The 15,579-nt window shown below is 42.6% G+C and overlaps 1 pseudogene; it reads right to left on the bottom strand.

Moving 5' to 3' along the window:
* Window positions 1–972: 972 nt before the first annotated feature.
* LOC129077032 (NEDD8-conjugating enzyme UBE2F-like) lies at window positions 973–15,191 on the bottom strand (annotated as a pseudogene).
* Window positions 15,192–15,579: the final 388 nt, after the last annotated feature.

The following is a 15,579-nucleotide window of genomic DNA, read 5'->3' as shown; positions in this document are numbered from 1 at the left end:
ATCAGCAGCTACACAGGCCTTGCTCGCCAGCTCACAGTCTTCCCCACCAGCTCAGAAACACCAAGTTCTCCGACCCGGCTCCAGCCAGGTCAGCCTGTGAGAAATGACTCCTGTTTTTGTTTTTATTTTAATCATACAGGTGTAGGTTCAAAGGATTCCAAAACTTCCTTTCCACGTCTGGTCCCGAAAACAAGAGCTGATTTTTAAAAGCCAGATTCTTGTTGCTTTTGAACAGCGTGTCTTTCATATTTTCTTTGAAGCTCTCTTTAATAGTTGTTTGGCCCAGCATCTTTTTAAAAAAAAATTGTTGTGAGTGTTTATTGGAGCCAAACCGATGACATGTGTTGGGGAGCAAGATCTCAAACGTTCCCACCCAACATCTTTCTGTCTGCTTTAAGCAAGGAAAATATAAAATTAATGAGAACAGAAAAATAATTGAAGCATCCAATTGTACAAATTACATATCTGTTTCAAAATATACTCACATTAAATAAAACCAGCTTTTCACCAAGAGATGTACATTAAACGATTCCATGCATTCTGGGAAACTTTGCAACAGCTAGGCAGAGCCGACATCGGAGAAAGAAGCTAAGAGAATTTGCATTCGATTAGTTTGTGGTAGGTTTTTTTTGTTGCCAATCTGTGAATTGCACTGAACACGTCATTAGGATCACTTGTGCAGAGAGAACTGATTAGTTTAAGAAGAGGGGAGGCAAGCTCTAGCTTCAATTTTGCATTCATTAAAACTTCTTAAGAATTTTATCGACATCTTATGTAGTATGGTTTCAAAAAGTAAATATGTTCAATCATGAAGATGTCCTTCTTCAGGACAACATGGTCCCAGGACTTGGACAATCCATCGGGAATGAGAGAGAATGTGAGGACTGGGGAAACAACAGGAGACCTTTTGTTGCTTCACTTTAGAGAGACAAACTTGTAACATACAATCCATGGTCCTGCAGTCTTCTCTTTCTATCTTTCTGTCATCTGGCATGACACTTTAATGAAGGCTTCAGCTTTATTCTGGAAGTCCTCCTTGTCCCACAAATCTGTTCTATATGTAGCTTCAGTATTCAATGGATCATCACAATTCAAACAATCTGTAAATAAAGAGTTTAGTCCTTGAACACACTCCTTCAGTGTTGTCTGGTGGGAGTCCAGCCAGTACCATTAATCAAATTTTTTCTCGGTGAACTTAGATATATCTCACCTGTCTTGGTAATGCTGGGGTGCCAGATCCTGGTCAAGTGTTCACTTCAGGAGGTACCATGTTGTACACAGTGGGAAATGCAAGTTCAAACTGAACATTTTTACCCTGGTAGTAACCTTCATCTGGGCTTACTGTTGGCTGAAGCAATGAAGCTCGTTTGGATCAAGAAAATGCACTTTATATGTACAAGGTAAATTAACCTCAAGTTCTGCAACTTCTTTAACAAGAAGCTTGTCTGTCACAGAAACCTTCTGAGGGGTTACACTAAAGTCTCTACCCTTCAAGACAGTTATCCTACTTCAAGTTGCTGGTCAGCATTAGCGTTACTGCTGCTTTTACTCTGGACACCCAGAGACAGGCAAGGTGAGCCCAGTGACTAACACCATGCTGGGCCTGGCAAGCAATGTGACAAGCAATGCGGCTCCTCATGATGGTTTTACTTTTTAAATTTTTTAAATATTATTTATTTATTTCTAATTAGAGAGATGGGAAGGGAGGAAGAAAGAGAGGCCAAGAAACATTGATGTATGAAAGATACATCAACCGGTTGTCTCTTGCATACTCCAGCTAGGAACCTGGGTGGCAACCCAGGCGTGTGCCCTAACTGGGAATCAAACCAGTGACCCTATGGTTTGCAGGACGGCACTCAATCCACCGGGCCACACCAGCCAGGGCATGATGGTTTTATTAGTATTCCTCTCCCTCCCTCTCCTTTGGTCAAAGGAGACTTTGTTCTATTCTGAGCCCATTTCAAGGCTGGAGAGGCAGTCAAAAGGCTGTGTGTGTGTGTGTGTGTGTGTGTGTGTGTGTGTGTGTGTGTGTGTGTGTGTTTTAAGGGAAGGATCCCTTCTCACCTAGGCTTGAAGGGTCCACAGAGCAAAGCTGGATCATCCCAGAGGGTACCGGATATAAAGCCCCTCTTCAACAGGATTCCCAGACACTGGTGGGTTAGGGGGGATGACTGAATCTTGGGAGGAGGCTGTGGAATAATGTTAGAAATGGTCCCCAATGCATCACTCTTGTTTGGCCGCAACTTTGCAATTGGCTCTGCTACTCCTCCTTTCAAATAGAGTCTAGTTCCCGGGCCTGTGAACCTAGGCTGGGCTTACGACTTGTTTTAACCAACAGAATGCAGTGGAAGTGATGTACCAGAACTTTTTATTTTTTTACAAGAAAATATGATTTAATGAACATTACAAGAAAGAAGAGTACAAACCACCTCCGTGTATAAATCATCCACTTCCTTTTTATAAAGTATGTTTTGTCAATTATGCTGTTACAGTTGTCCCGATTTCTTTTCCCTTTGTCCTCTGCCTGGTACCACCCTTCCCTCCAGTAATTGCCCCCAGCTTAGTTCACGCCCATGGGTCCTGTGTCTAAGTTCTTTGGCTTCTCCCTTTCCTATACTCTTTTTAACACCTCCCTGTCTATTTTGTTCCTACTAATTATGCCACTTGATCCCTGCACCATTTCCCCCATTTCCCCCTTCACCCTCCCAGCTGATAACCCTCCAAATAATCCCCATACCTATGATTCTGTATCTCTTCTGGTTGTTTGCTTCATTTGCTTTTGTTTTTACTTTTTAGATTCAATTGTTGATAGTTATGAGTTTGCTGTCATTTTAATGTTCATAGTTTTGATCTTCTTTTTCTTAAATAAGTCCCTTTAACATTTTGTATAATAATGGCTTGGTGATGATGAATCCCTTTAGCTTTGTCTTGTCTGGGAAGCACTTCATCTACCCTTCCATTCTAAATGATAGCTTTGCTGGATAGAGTAATCTAGCTTTGCTTTTCATCACTTTGAATACTTCTTGCCAGTCCCTTCTTGCATGGAAAGTTTCTTTTGAGAAATTAGTGACAGTCTTATGGGCCCTCCTTTGTAGGTAACTCTCTGCTTTTCTCTTGCTGCTGTAAGATTTTCTCTTTATCTTTAACCTTTGGCGTTGTAATTGTGATGTGTCTTGGTGTCATCCTCTTTGGGTCCAACTTGATTGGAACTCTCTGTGTTTCCTGGATTTGCATGTGTATTTCCTTCAGCAAATTAGGGAAGTTTTCTTTCATTTTTTTTAAACTAGATTTCTAATTTCTTGCTCTTTTTTTTTCTCCTTCTGGTACCCCTATGATGTGAATATTGGACCTCTTGAAGTGGTCTCAAAGGCTGCTATACTACCCTCATTTTTTGGGTTTTTTTCTTCTTGTTTTTCTGATTGGTTGTTCTTTTGCTTCCTTATGTTCCAAACCATTGCCCTTATTTTTGGCTCCATCCAAGTTGTTTCCCTGTTAATTGTTCTTTATTTCAGTTAGTGTATCCTTTGTTTCTGTCTGAATCTTTTTTATGCTGCTGAGGTCCTCACTGAGTTCCTTCAGAACCCTTATAACCAGTGTTTTGAACTCTGCCTCCATGGATTGCTTATGTCCATTTCGTTTAGTCTTTTTCTGGAGTTTTGTTCTGTTCTTTCATTCGGGCCATGTCTCTTTGTCTCCTGTTTTGGCAGCCTCCCTGTGTTTGTTTCCATGTATTAGGTCGAGCTGTTTTCACTCCAGGTCTTGGCAGTGTGGCCTAACGTAGTAGGTGTCCTGTAGGGGCCAGTGGGACAGCCTCCCCTATCACCCAAGCTGGGTACTCAAGGCGCACCCTCTGTGTGGGCTGAGTACTCCCTCCTCTTGTAGCTGAGCCTTGGTTGCTGTTGGCAGATCAATGGGAGCGATTTACTCAGGGCAGTCAGCTGCAAGGCTTGGCTGTGACCACTGACCACCAACCCCTGTCCTCTGTGAGGATCAGCTGTGCAGGGGCAGGGTGGTGGTGCCCTGACATGGTCTGTCGCTGCCCACTGGGTACGCTGGCCGTGGGGTTTCCTGGGTGGTGCAGGCCAAGGTCAGCCCCCACCTGTGTTTTAACTGGGGCCACCCTTCCTGGGTTATAAAGCTATCTGAGAAGGCTGCTACTTGTGCTGGGTTTGGAGATTCCCAGGCAAACCCATCTATGAAACTAATCTGGCTGCTGCTAGTGCCCAGCCTGGAGTTCACTGAGGCCAGCTGTTGCTTGTTTGAGAAGATTTAGGAAGTTGTAAAGTAGTTTGGGTGGGCCCATAAGTTGGGTGGGACTTTGTCTCTGGGGATCTCCAAGGTGTGTCAAATAGTGTTAGCCAGGTTGATGGAGTCTCAGATATGGCACCAGCCTGCTGTCTCCGTGGCTCTGTTGGGGGAGGGCCCAGAAAAGGGACAATGGCCTCTGCTTATCGTGATACCAGACACTTCAGCCTCTCCCAGTATGCCACTGGTGCTCTTTGAGCTGCCACCCTGGGGCTGGAGCTCAGAGGGAGTGAGCCTGATTAGGTAAGTCTGTGTATGGGTTCTTTAAGAGGAACTGCTTGGGGCTCCAGCAGTTTCTATCACCAACTCATTACCTGCTGGATTTTGCAGCCGGAAGTTGTGGGGACTTTTCTTCCTAGCACTGGAACCCTGGGCTAGAGGGTGTGGTATGGGGCTGGGCCTGCTCACCCCTGAGATATCCCTCCTGAATTTTTATCAACCACCTGTGGATGTGGTACCAGCCTATTCTGTGTCTGTGCCCCTCCTACGGGTCTGGACAGATGTGGTTTCTTTAATTCTGTAGTTGTCAGACTTCCATTCAACTTGATTTCTGATGGTTCTGAGTGATGGTTGTTTTATATTTTAGTTGTAATTCTGATGTGGTTGTGCAAAGAGGTGAGCCATGTGTGCCTCCGCCACCATCTTGACCAGAAGGTCTCTATGCCAGAACTTCTGAGCACAGGCCTTGTGAAGTCTTGAAGCTTCTGCTTTTGCTTAGATATCCCAGTTACCCTATAATGAGGTCTAGGCCATCCTGCTAGAGAGGGAGAATTGAGATGTCTCAATTGGCATGGGCCTTCATGGATCTTCATGCTCAGCCCAGCCACAGGCTGACAGAGGTGAGCCCAGAGTTTACCATGAGGAACAGAGATGACTTGGCCTCACTTAACTCTGCCCAAATTCCTGGCCCACAGGAGCATCGGAATCCAATGGTTGTTTTAAGCTCTCACCTGCTGGGGCGGTTTGTTCTGTAGCAATAGATAACTGATATGGTAGCCATGCGGCCGCTTGACCACTCCAGCTTAGAGAATTAGCAGTACGGTGAGCTGGGAAGGAATGGACATCACCCGTGAGGCGGCCCATTCGTGCGCAGACCGCAGCTGTCTGGGCTGGGGGCAGTGATGCAAGTAGGGGAATGTCTTTGCTGGTGCCTATAAGCCCCCTGGGCTCTTGGGGGTATAGAGGCCTCCTGAAATAATCGAGGGTGAACTTCTATCAACCATGGGAGAAGTTGAAGGATTGCGTTAATTTAATTTGATTTTAAAAATAAAGAAATGCGATGTTTCTTGCATCCAAGTGTTATGAAGCAAATCTAAACACTCTTATATGAACCTGTTTATACATACAATGTTTATATTGAACATTCTCTGTAATTTCTTTTCTTTGCTACAAATCTTGGGGAAGTATTTTTGAAGCAGCACTAGCTTGCAGACAAAAGAAACCTATTTAGTCTCTACTTCTGCAGCAGAAATTACACAGTTCAATTTCTTCATCTTTCTTTGTTTCATGAAGGTTTTGTTTTGTATGTGTGCGTGCAGTGAGGTACATACTGAAATTGAAAATCATTAATAGCAAACCAGGTCAGGTGAGAAGAGGAAGCGCTGGAGAGAATTGTAGAGTTGTTTTCCTTTCCCATCTCCTGTTCATTGTGCTTCTGAACTCTGAACATTGAAGCATAGAGAGTGGGCTATTGATTAAGTGGGAACTCACAATAAATTTATCAGAGTCTTCCAGGCTCACTCAGTATTCTAACAGTGCATTTGGTGCTTGTAATGCCTAGTTCCTTTGAAAAATTTCAATGTAAAATGATATCATAAGCAGTACTTCTCTGTTCAGAACCTGCTAACAACTTCCTATTCAGAGTAAAATCCAAAGTTGTTTTTTAAAATTTAATCTTTATTGTATTTTTTTGCCATTATTATTTAGTCCCCTGATACCTCCCTCCCCAATAAAGTTTCTTCCATGGTGTGGTAGACAGAATAATAGCCTCCTAAAGATGCTCATATTCAAATTCTCAGAATCTATGAATATGTTACTAAGGGGGAGAAAGAGACTTTGCAGATATGATTAAGTTAGTGATCCTGAGATGGGCAGATGACCCTGGATTGTCTGGTAGGCCCAATGTAACCACAGGATCCTTATAAGAGGTAGAAGGAGCCAGGAGAGTCAGAGCAAGACATGTCAATAGAAGCGGAGGGGTGTGTGCATGTGTGTGTGTGTCTGTGAGAGACAGAGAGGGAGAGAGAGAGAGGGAGGGGGAGAGAGAGAGAGATGGAGGATAGAGATTGAGAGAGGTTTAATGATACCATGATGCTGGCTTTGAAGACAGAGGAAGGAGCCATGAGTCAGGGAATACAGATAGCCTCTAGAAGCTGATAAATGAAATAAATTCTCCCCTACAGGCCCCAGAAGGAATATAACCCTGCTAACACCTTAGTTTTAGCTTAGTAAAAATCCATTTCAGACTTCTAACCTCCAGAGCTATAAGATACCTTCATATTGTCTTGAGCCACGAAGTTTGTGGTTTCTTTGTTACAGCAGCAAGAGGGTACCAATACATATGGCCTACAAGACCTTATGGAATCTGTTTCCCTGTCTTGTCCACCACATCTTTGACTTTATTTCCATCCATTTTTACTCCCTCTCCCAACCCTACCCATACTCCCCCTCACCAATTTCTCAAACATTTCAAGTAAGCTACCTTCCTGGAGTCTTTGTATTTGCTCTTGTGCTGCTGCCAAAAGCTTTCCCCCCAAAATCCGCAGGGTTCACACTCTCATTTCCCTCAGGTGTTCTGCTCAAATGTCATCTTATCAGGGCTATATTTCCTAATCACTTTGTATGAGATAGCACATGCTCCTGCTACCAATCTCTTTCGCCTTATGTTTTGATTATTTGTTCATTGTATATCTTCCAGCCCTAGAATGCGAGCTCCCTGTGGGCTTTGTTCAAAATGATACTAATAACTCCTAGAACAGTCTTGACCTATAATAGGTACACAAGAATCTTTTGACTGAGTGAATAAACGTTTGAGGGTGCAGTCTGGTGTACTAGAGAGAACACAGGCTCAGAGTTGGATTGCCTATGCTGAATCTTGGCTTTTGGATGTGTGGCCTCAAGAAAAGGACTTGTCTTGAGTAGCTATCCTGTAAAATGGGGGACTTTTACAGCTCCCACCTCTTAGAATTGTTAGGGGGATTCAATGAAACAATGTACACAGGTGCCTATCTCAAAGCTGGCATCCCTTTTCCTCTGGGTGAGTACTTCATCTAGCTCATGTTATATCTAATTTCTATGAAAGACAAAGCCCTGGAAGAGGCCTAGTAAAACCAGTGCTAGGGACTAGAGCATACATTCTATATCATTCTAGAATGATATAACAGGAATAACTTCTGTTTCTTCGTGCTTCATCTGGACATTTTCTTCTGACCCATCTTCCATTCACTGATTAATTCAGCTGTGTCAAACCTATCCATTGAGTTTAAAGTTTTTCTTGTTATACTTTTTTTATTGGGGTAAAATATGTATAACATGAAATTTACCATTTTTAAGTGTACAGTTTACAAGGACATTTAAGTACATTCACATCACTGTGCAACCATTACCGCCATCTGTCTCCACACTATTTCATTTTCCCCAAGAGAAACTCCATACCCACTAAACACTAATATACCCTCCAAACATGACCATGTTTTACTCTCTGTCTCTATGAGTTTGACTATTCTAGGTCCCTCATATAAGTGGACCCATACAGCATTTGCCCTTTTTTATCTGGCTTATTTCACTTAGCATAATATCTTTAAGTTTCATCCATGTTGCAGCATGTTTCAGAATATCCTTCCTTTTTAAAGTTGAATAATATACTATTGCGGCTATGCATAACATTTTGTTTATCTGTTCATCTGTCGGTGGACACTTGAGTTGTTTCTACCTTTTGGCTATTGTGAATAACGCTGCTATGAGCACTGGTGTAAAAATATCTACTTTGGTTCCCACTTTTGATTCTTTTGTGTATATAACCACAAGTAGAATTGCTGAATCATATGAAAGTTCTGTTTAATTTTTTGAGAAATCAACATACTGTAGTGGTCCATAGTGGTCACGCCATTTTATATTCCCATTAGCAATGCATGAGGTTCTAATTTCTCCGCATCTTTGCCAACACTTCATTTCTGTGTTTTTGTTACTAGACATTCTAATGGATATGAAGTGGTATCTCATTGTGAAGGTGGTTATACTTTTGTGATACAGCTTTTCTTTTCTTTTTAAAAAATTATATTTTATTGATTATGCTATTACAGTTGTCTTACTTTTCTCCTTTTGCCCCCCTCCCTCCAGCACCCCCATTCCCATAGGCAATCCCCCATCATTGTTCATGTCCATGGGTCAGGCGTATAACTTCTTTGGCTACTCCATTTCTTACACTGTACTTTACATCCTCATGGCTATTCTGTAACTCCCTATTTGTACTTCTTAATCCCCTCACCTCTTCACCCGTACCCCCCAACCTCCCTCTTATCTGGCAACCATCATACATGTTTTCTGTATTTATGATTCTGTTTCTGTTCTTGTTTGCTTAGGTTGTTCTTTTGGATTAAATTGTTGATAGATATGTATTTTTGCCATTTTATTGGTCATAATTTTTATCTTTTTCTTAAATAAGTCCCTTTAACATTTCATATAATAATGGTTTGGTGATGATGAACTCCTTCAGTTTTTTTTTGTCTGGGAAGCTCTTTATCTGCCCTTTGATTCTAAATGATAGCTTTGCTGGGTAGAGCAATCTTGTCTGTAGGTCCCTGCTTTTCATGTCTTTGAATATTTCTTGCCAATCCCTTTTTAGCCCACAAAGTTTCTTCTGAGAGATCAGCTGACAGTCTTATGGGAATTCCCCTTTAGGTAACTAATTTCTATTTTCTTGTTGCTTGTAAGAGTCTCTCTTTATCTTTCACTTTTGCTATTTTAATTATGATGTGTTTTGGAGTGGCCTGCTTTGCATCCATTTTGTTTGGGATTCTGTGATTTCCTGGATTTGCATGTCTATTTCCTTCAGCAAATCAGGGAAGTTTTCTTTCATTATTTTTTCAAATAGATTTCCGACTTCTTGCTCTTTCTCTTCTCCTACTGGCACCCCTATGAAGTAATTTTTGGACTGGTTAAAATTGTCCCACAGGCTGCTTACACTATTCTCATTTTTTTAAAATTTTCTTTTCTTCTTGTTCTGATTGGTTTTTTTGCCTCCTTATGTTCCAAACCATTGATTTGATTCCCAGCTTCATCCACTCTACTGTTGTTTCCTGGTAAATTGTCCATTGTTTCAATTAATGAATCCTTCACTTCTGACTGGATCTTTTTTATGCTGCTGAGGTCCTCACTGAGTTGCCTGACCATCCTTACAACCAGTGTTTTGAACGCTGCATCTGATAGATTGCTTATCTCTATTTCATTTAGCTCTTTTTTGGTAGTTTTGATCAGTTCTTTCATTTGGGCCATGTTTCTTTGTCTCCTCTTTTTGACAGTCTCTCTCTGCTTGTTTCTACATACCATATTTTGCCATGTATAATGCGCACCTATATCTTAGTGCTACCCATGTATAATGAGCATCCTTATTTTTCTATCAAATTTGGACAAAAAAAGTAGGCATTATACAAGGCAAAATGTGGTATTAGGTAGAGCTCCTTTGACCCCATGCCTTGGTAGTGTGGACAAATGTAGTAAGTATTTGGTAAGGTCCAGTGGCACAGCCTCCCCTATCACCCAAGCTGGGTATTTGAGGTACGCCCTTTGTGTGGGCCAAGTATATCCTCCACTTGTAGTTGAGGCTTGGTTGCTGCTGGAAGATCAATGGAAGGGATGTGCTCAGGCCAGTCAGCTGCAAAGATTGGCTGCAACCACTTACCAACAACCTTGGCCCTCTGTGGAGGATCAGCTATACAGGGCCAGGATGGTGGTTCTCTGATGTGGTCTATAGCTGTCCACTGGGTATGCTGGCCGTGGGATTTCCTGGGTGGTGCAGGCCAAGGTCAGCCCCCACCTGTGTTTTAAGTGCGGCCATTCTTCCTGAGCTATAAAGCAACCTGAGAAGGCTGCTACTTGTGCTGGGCTTAGAGATTCCCAGACAAAGCCAAGCTGTGAATCTAGGCTGGCTGCTTCTGGTGCTGGGCCTGGGGCTCCTTGAGGCCAGCTGTTGCTTGTTTGAGAGGATTTAGGAAGTTTTGCTGTGTGAGCTGAGACCAGCCATTCATATGGAAAAACAGCTTGTGTGGCCCCATAGGTTGGGTGGAGCAGAGTGTATGGGGATCTCTAAGGTGGGTCAAACAGTGTTAGCCAGGTTGATGGAGTCTCAGATATGGCGGCACCAGCCTGCTGTCTCCATAGCTCTGTTGGGGGAGGGCCCAGAAAAGGGACAATGGCCTCTGCTTGCCCTGATGCCAGACACTTCAACCTCTCCCAATATGCCACTCATACCCTTCAAGCTGCCACCCTGGGCCTGGAGCTCAGAGGGAGTGAGTCTGAGTAGGTGAATCCATGTGTGGGTTCTTTAAGAGGAACTGTTTGGGGCTCCAGTAGTTTCTTTCATTGACTCAATCCCCTCTGGTGTTTTGCAGCCAGAAGTTGCATGGATCTAATCTTCCTGGCAGTGGAACCCTGGGCCGGGGGGCCTTGTGTGGGGCTGGGACTTCTCACTCCCAAGATATCCCTCCAAATTTTTATCCACTACACATGGGTGAGGGGCCAGCGTGTTCCACATCTGTGCCCCTCCTACCGGTCTGGATGGATGTGGTTTCTTTAATTCCATAGTTGTTAAACTTCCATTCAGCTCAATTTCTGATAGTTCTGAGTGAGAGTTGTCCTATATTTTAGTTGTAATTTTGATGTGGCTGTGTGAAGAGGTGAGAGCCATGTCTGCTTATGCTGCCATCTTAACCAGACATCTCACAATATAGATTTTCCATTGGTTCTCTTTTCTAGTTTACAGTGTTCAGCCAAAATTGTTATAGTCTTTAACCATATTAAGCATATTAACCATGGGAAGCATATTTAATCATATTAATAATATTCATGAATAGGTGAATCTGATGATTTCATTATCTAGATTTCTGGTGGGTCTGTTTCCATGTCTGTGTTTTCTTTTAGTTTTTATTCATATTGTCTTGTCAGCTCAGGTGTTTTTTTTTTACTTGAATGACCAGACTTTGTACCTGAAATAATATAGAAATATTTTGAGGCTCAGGATGATTTCATCGTCCTCTAGAGAGGCAGGGCTAAGGGCACTACCAGTCCAGAGTTGCCCTAATCCAATTTCAGTGACTGAGATGATTCCAAGCGGGGCTTTGCCTCTTCAGGGGCTGTCCGATCTCTGACTCCTCCTTACTCCTAGGTTACATTTTAGAATCCTAATCCCAAAACAAAGAGGGGGGGTAGTTATCAGGATACTCCAACCTGTTGCCTGCCGTCAATGCCAATTTTCATCCCCGCAGCTCCAAGACTGTTTGAGAAGCACATTTCCATTTCTCAGCATCTTAAGGCCTCTCTCTCTTAATTGACAGTTTCCCCCAGGGGAAAAGTGACCCAAACTCTGGACTTTCTTCTCCAAATTTCCATTTTTCTCTCAGATCTTGACCTCATAAGTCTTTACTTCCTTGGTGGGTGTGTTATTACTCTTAATATTTTACCCAACTTTTTTGGTTAGCTTTAGTGGGTGTGTAGTCTGTACTACCTAGTCCTCTAACCTCGCCTTTATCAATAGTCCCCAATTCATTGATAGTGTGCCACTGAAGCCACGCACCTATACCGTATCTCATTGCCAGGGGGTTATCTAAAACATTTCACGCTGGTTTGGCAGATGTACCGAATGGTGAGAATAGATGCTGCTGTAGTGCTGGAATTGAGTGCTGGAAGCCCCCTCCTCTGCCAGACATTATTCTTTTAGGTGGGGCATCGTAGAGTAATCCAGGGGGTCCTGAGGAAGGAATGATGAAGGCCCCTGGAAGGATTGGGCAATGATTATTGACCAATAGTAAGTACAGGTGTTTTGACTTTAATCCAGCACATGTTGTCTTAGTTCCCCTAGAATGAAAAGCCAGAGGCAAGGACATGTGTATAGGTGGCTTACTGTGGAAGGTGATCCAAGAGAGTAAGAGTAAAGGACTAGGGAGGCTGGTCAGGGAAGGAAGGAGAACCAAGCCAGTCACATTGGTCACTGTTGTGGGCAATGGTGCTTTGATGCCAACAGGAACTTCTGAGGAGCTGAACAGAATATGCCTCAAAATGACCACCCAAGGTGGTCAAGGGATGAAAGGAAGAAGCGCTTGTAAGTCTTCCTCCGTAAATTCCCATCTAGCATCGGCAGAGGGTTGTAGTGCCCTTGCTCCTCTGGGTTGCCTGTAAGCAAGTACTGAGTGTGCTCCTGCGGGCGTCCCACACCGCATCAGAGAAGGCCTGCCGGGCTCAGGGCGTGAGGCATGGGCACAGGAGGCAGGTGAATTGAAGCCTGTGTGGAATTGTGTTCCCAAGTAATGACCAGGATAAAGTTATGACCAGGACGGTGTGGGGCTATGCACACTGATATGAGGCCAATACTTAGGCATTCCTGAAAAACTTTGTATTCTGCAAAAGCAAGCAGTAGAAATAATAGGACTTATGGGGAAAATAAGGTCAGAGGCAGATCACTCCAGATCCATGCAAATGTGTAAGTGGAATGCTAATAAAAATAGTAGTTTGCACATAAGGAAGTAACTTGGATTGCCCAGACAAGCATCTCAGTGTGGCTAGATAGAGCCTGTCACAATGGATAGTTAAAATCTACCATATGACAGAGTGCGAAAATGCTAGCAATGCTTTAATTAGAACTGGCCTGGTGGGAGCTACAACAGTGCAGATGGCGGTGGGCTCTGAGCGCTGTTGCAGGTGCGTCCAGGGGGCAGGACAACCTGGCCTGGAGCCCGAGAAAAGGGCTCAGTGTGAGTATTCATTTTTAATCTTCCTCAAATATGTCTGAAAGGGCTCAGGCAGTCAGTGTAGCAGTTGAGCTGAGGGCTTCTTGCTCTCCTGATGATGATTATAATATTCCTCCTGCAATGAGCTGATTCTTTTACAAAAGTACACATTCTAGCAGAAGAAACATGTTTCCATGACTCACTGTATGGCCCTGTGGTGCATATTGGCCCGTTTCACTGTGCCTGTGGGTTTCAGCTTGCTTCATGTTGACGCTGCACTTCCTCATTTTGTCCCTCAGACTCTGAGCTGTTGTCCATTTGCAAAATATCTGCAAATGCATTACCCTCTGTGACTCCTCACCTGCCATTTTGATTCCTGTTTATTGGCAGTTGTTAATTTGGAAAAACTAGTTATTGACTAACCTCTCTGGCTTAATGTATAAGCCCTTCTTCTCTCATGAGAATGCTCCCCGTTCCCCTCGTGACTGCCCCCGTGCGAATCCCTAATGAACGTGGCCTGGTGCTTGAACTCCGTCTCCCTCTCTTACTTCACACTCACCCATCGTGCATTCATCAAAAAAAGTTGTGTATGGACTATTGAGATTTAAAACAAAACTACAAATGAAAATAATAATTATTTATCACAGCTATGGTAAAACAATCATTTTTCTAATTATTGAAGGAATAAAAGAACGATAACAACAATAATGGACCACCTTTATCAACTGCTTTGCGCCAGGTGAATTTTATGCATTATCTCATTTAATCCTCAGAATACTCTGTGACCTAAGCATCATTTCCAGTGTTATCAGGCCCTTACAGATGGGCAGAAGGCTTGGGGGTGGGGGACTATGTAATCTGCTTGGTCACCAGGGTGGCAGAGCAAGAATGGGAATGAACAGTAGAATTTGAATTCACACACTTGTAACTATCCTTTACTAACTTCTAACATAAGTCAATAAATAATAAGGGAAAAGATGAACTTCTAGGACATAGTAAAAATAAAGAATACCTACATACAAAATTTATACAGAAGGAAAGAAAAGATTGGAAGAAACAGTTACAGCAGATACGATAGACGATTAACATTTGCCCTCTGTGAAATGTGTGAAGAACAGCATCAAGAAGTCAATTACAAACAGACAAGGATGCAAACAATATACAGATGAGAAAATGTAAATTTTAAATGTGACAAACTTTTCAACCATCCTTAGAATCAAGGACTTGAAAATGGAAATAATAAAAAAGTGCAGTTTGGATCTATAAATTTGGGACGCTTTTTTTAAAACACAAAATCCAAAATAAGTGACACTCTGGAGAAGTATTTATTACTGGTGGCATTGTAAACTGGTAGAATTTTATTGCATAAAACTTAACCATATGCATATATCAAGGGTAATATAAATATATCTTATTCTTTTCCCATTCTACATATTCCCACAACTTTACTTTTGGAAAATAATTTGATAGAAAGAGAGCTTAACTTGTTTAAAAATATTTTGTAATGAATTTAACCCAATAAATAAGAGGAAATTTCTGACCGTGTCCCAAATTCTCTAGGACAGTAGAAAGAGGCCCGTATAGTCAATGCTGCAGGAACTGCAGCCCAGTCGGCCTGGGGACAGAAACACAATGCTTTTTCTGGTGTAGCTGGAGATGGCTCACCAGATGCGGTCGTTTCATTTGTACCTCAAAGTCCACTCCTGACCCCCGAGGAGGGAAGGAAGCTGAGTTCATGCAATGGTGGAACACTGAGACCTGCTCTTGTTCTCGGATCTGGTCGCTGAGGTGCTGGATTTCTAGGCAATGCATTTCAATAATTCTCCAAGTTTCTTCTTGCTCTTTTAGTCTCATGGTAGAAGCGATGCTGGGAGTGTCCTCACCAGACATCATGCTCCTTGGGGACTTTGCCTGCAACTCGCAGTCACCCTCAGGGGCTCCCACCATCCTGGTGTCTGTGAGGGTACAGGGCTTATCCCTGACATGTCTTACATGTTTAACACTAGAGAAATGATTGTCAGTTATGTCATTTCTACATGATGGAATTACACAGTTTTTAAAGACAAGACTCATGATGAAAAATCCATTTATGAAACAACATCAAATGAGAAAGGAGAACAGAAATTTATATGTTTGTACATTTGATGAAATAACATCAAATGAAAGTAAAACACAAATCTGTATGTATATAAACTGTGATTGCAAGTCTGTGAGAACTATACTTACGGAGCAGGGAGAAAAAGTTGTTCTTTTAACAAGCTTGAGGCAGAAATCCTCAGAAAGTCAGCTACCTTTGCTTTGCCAAACACTTTATAGACCCTCATGGTTGTAGCAC

The sequence above is a fragment of the Pteronotus mesoamericanus genome, unplaced genomic scaffold (assembly GCF_021234165.1).
Source record: "Pteronotus mesoamericanus isolate MK-2021 breed Mesoamerican mustached bat unplaced genomic scaffold, CSHL_Meso_final contig_657, whole genome shotgun sequence".
In the NCBI taxonomy this organism is placed as follows: domain Eukaryota; kingdom Metazoa; phylum Chordata; class Mammalia; order Chiroptera; family Mormoopidae; genus Pteronotus; species Pteronotus mesoamericanus.
The sequence above is the reverse complement of the archived record's forward strand: the minus strand, read 5'-3'. Positions and strand labels throughout refer to the sequence as shown.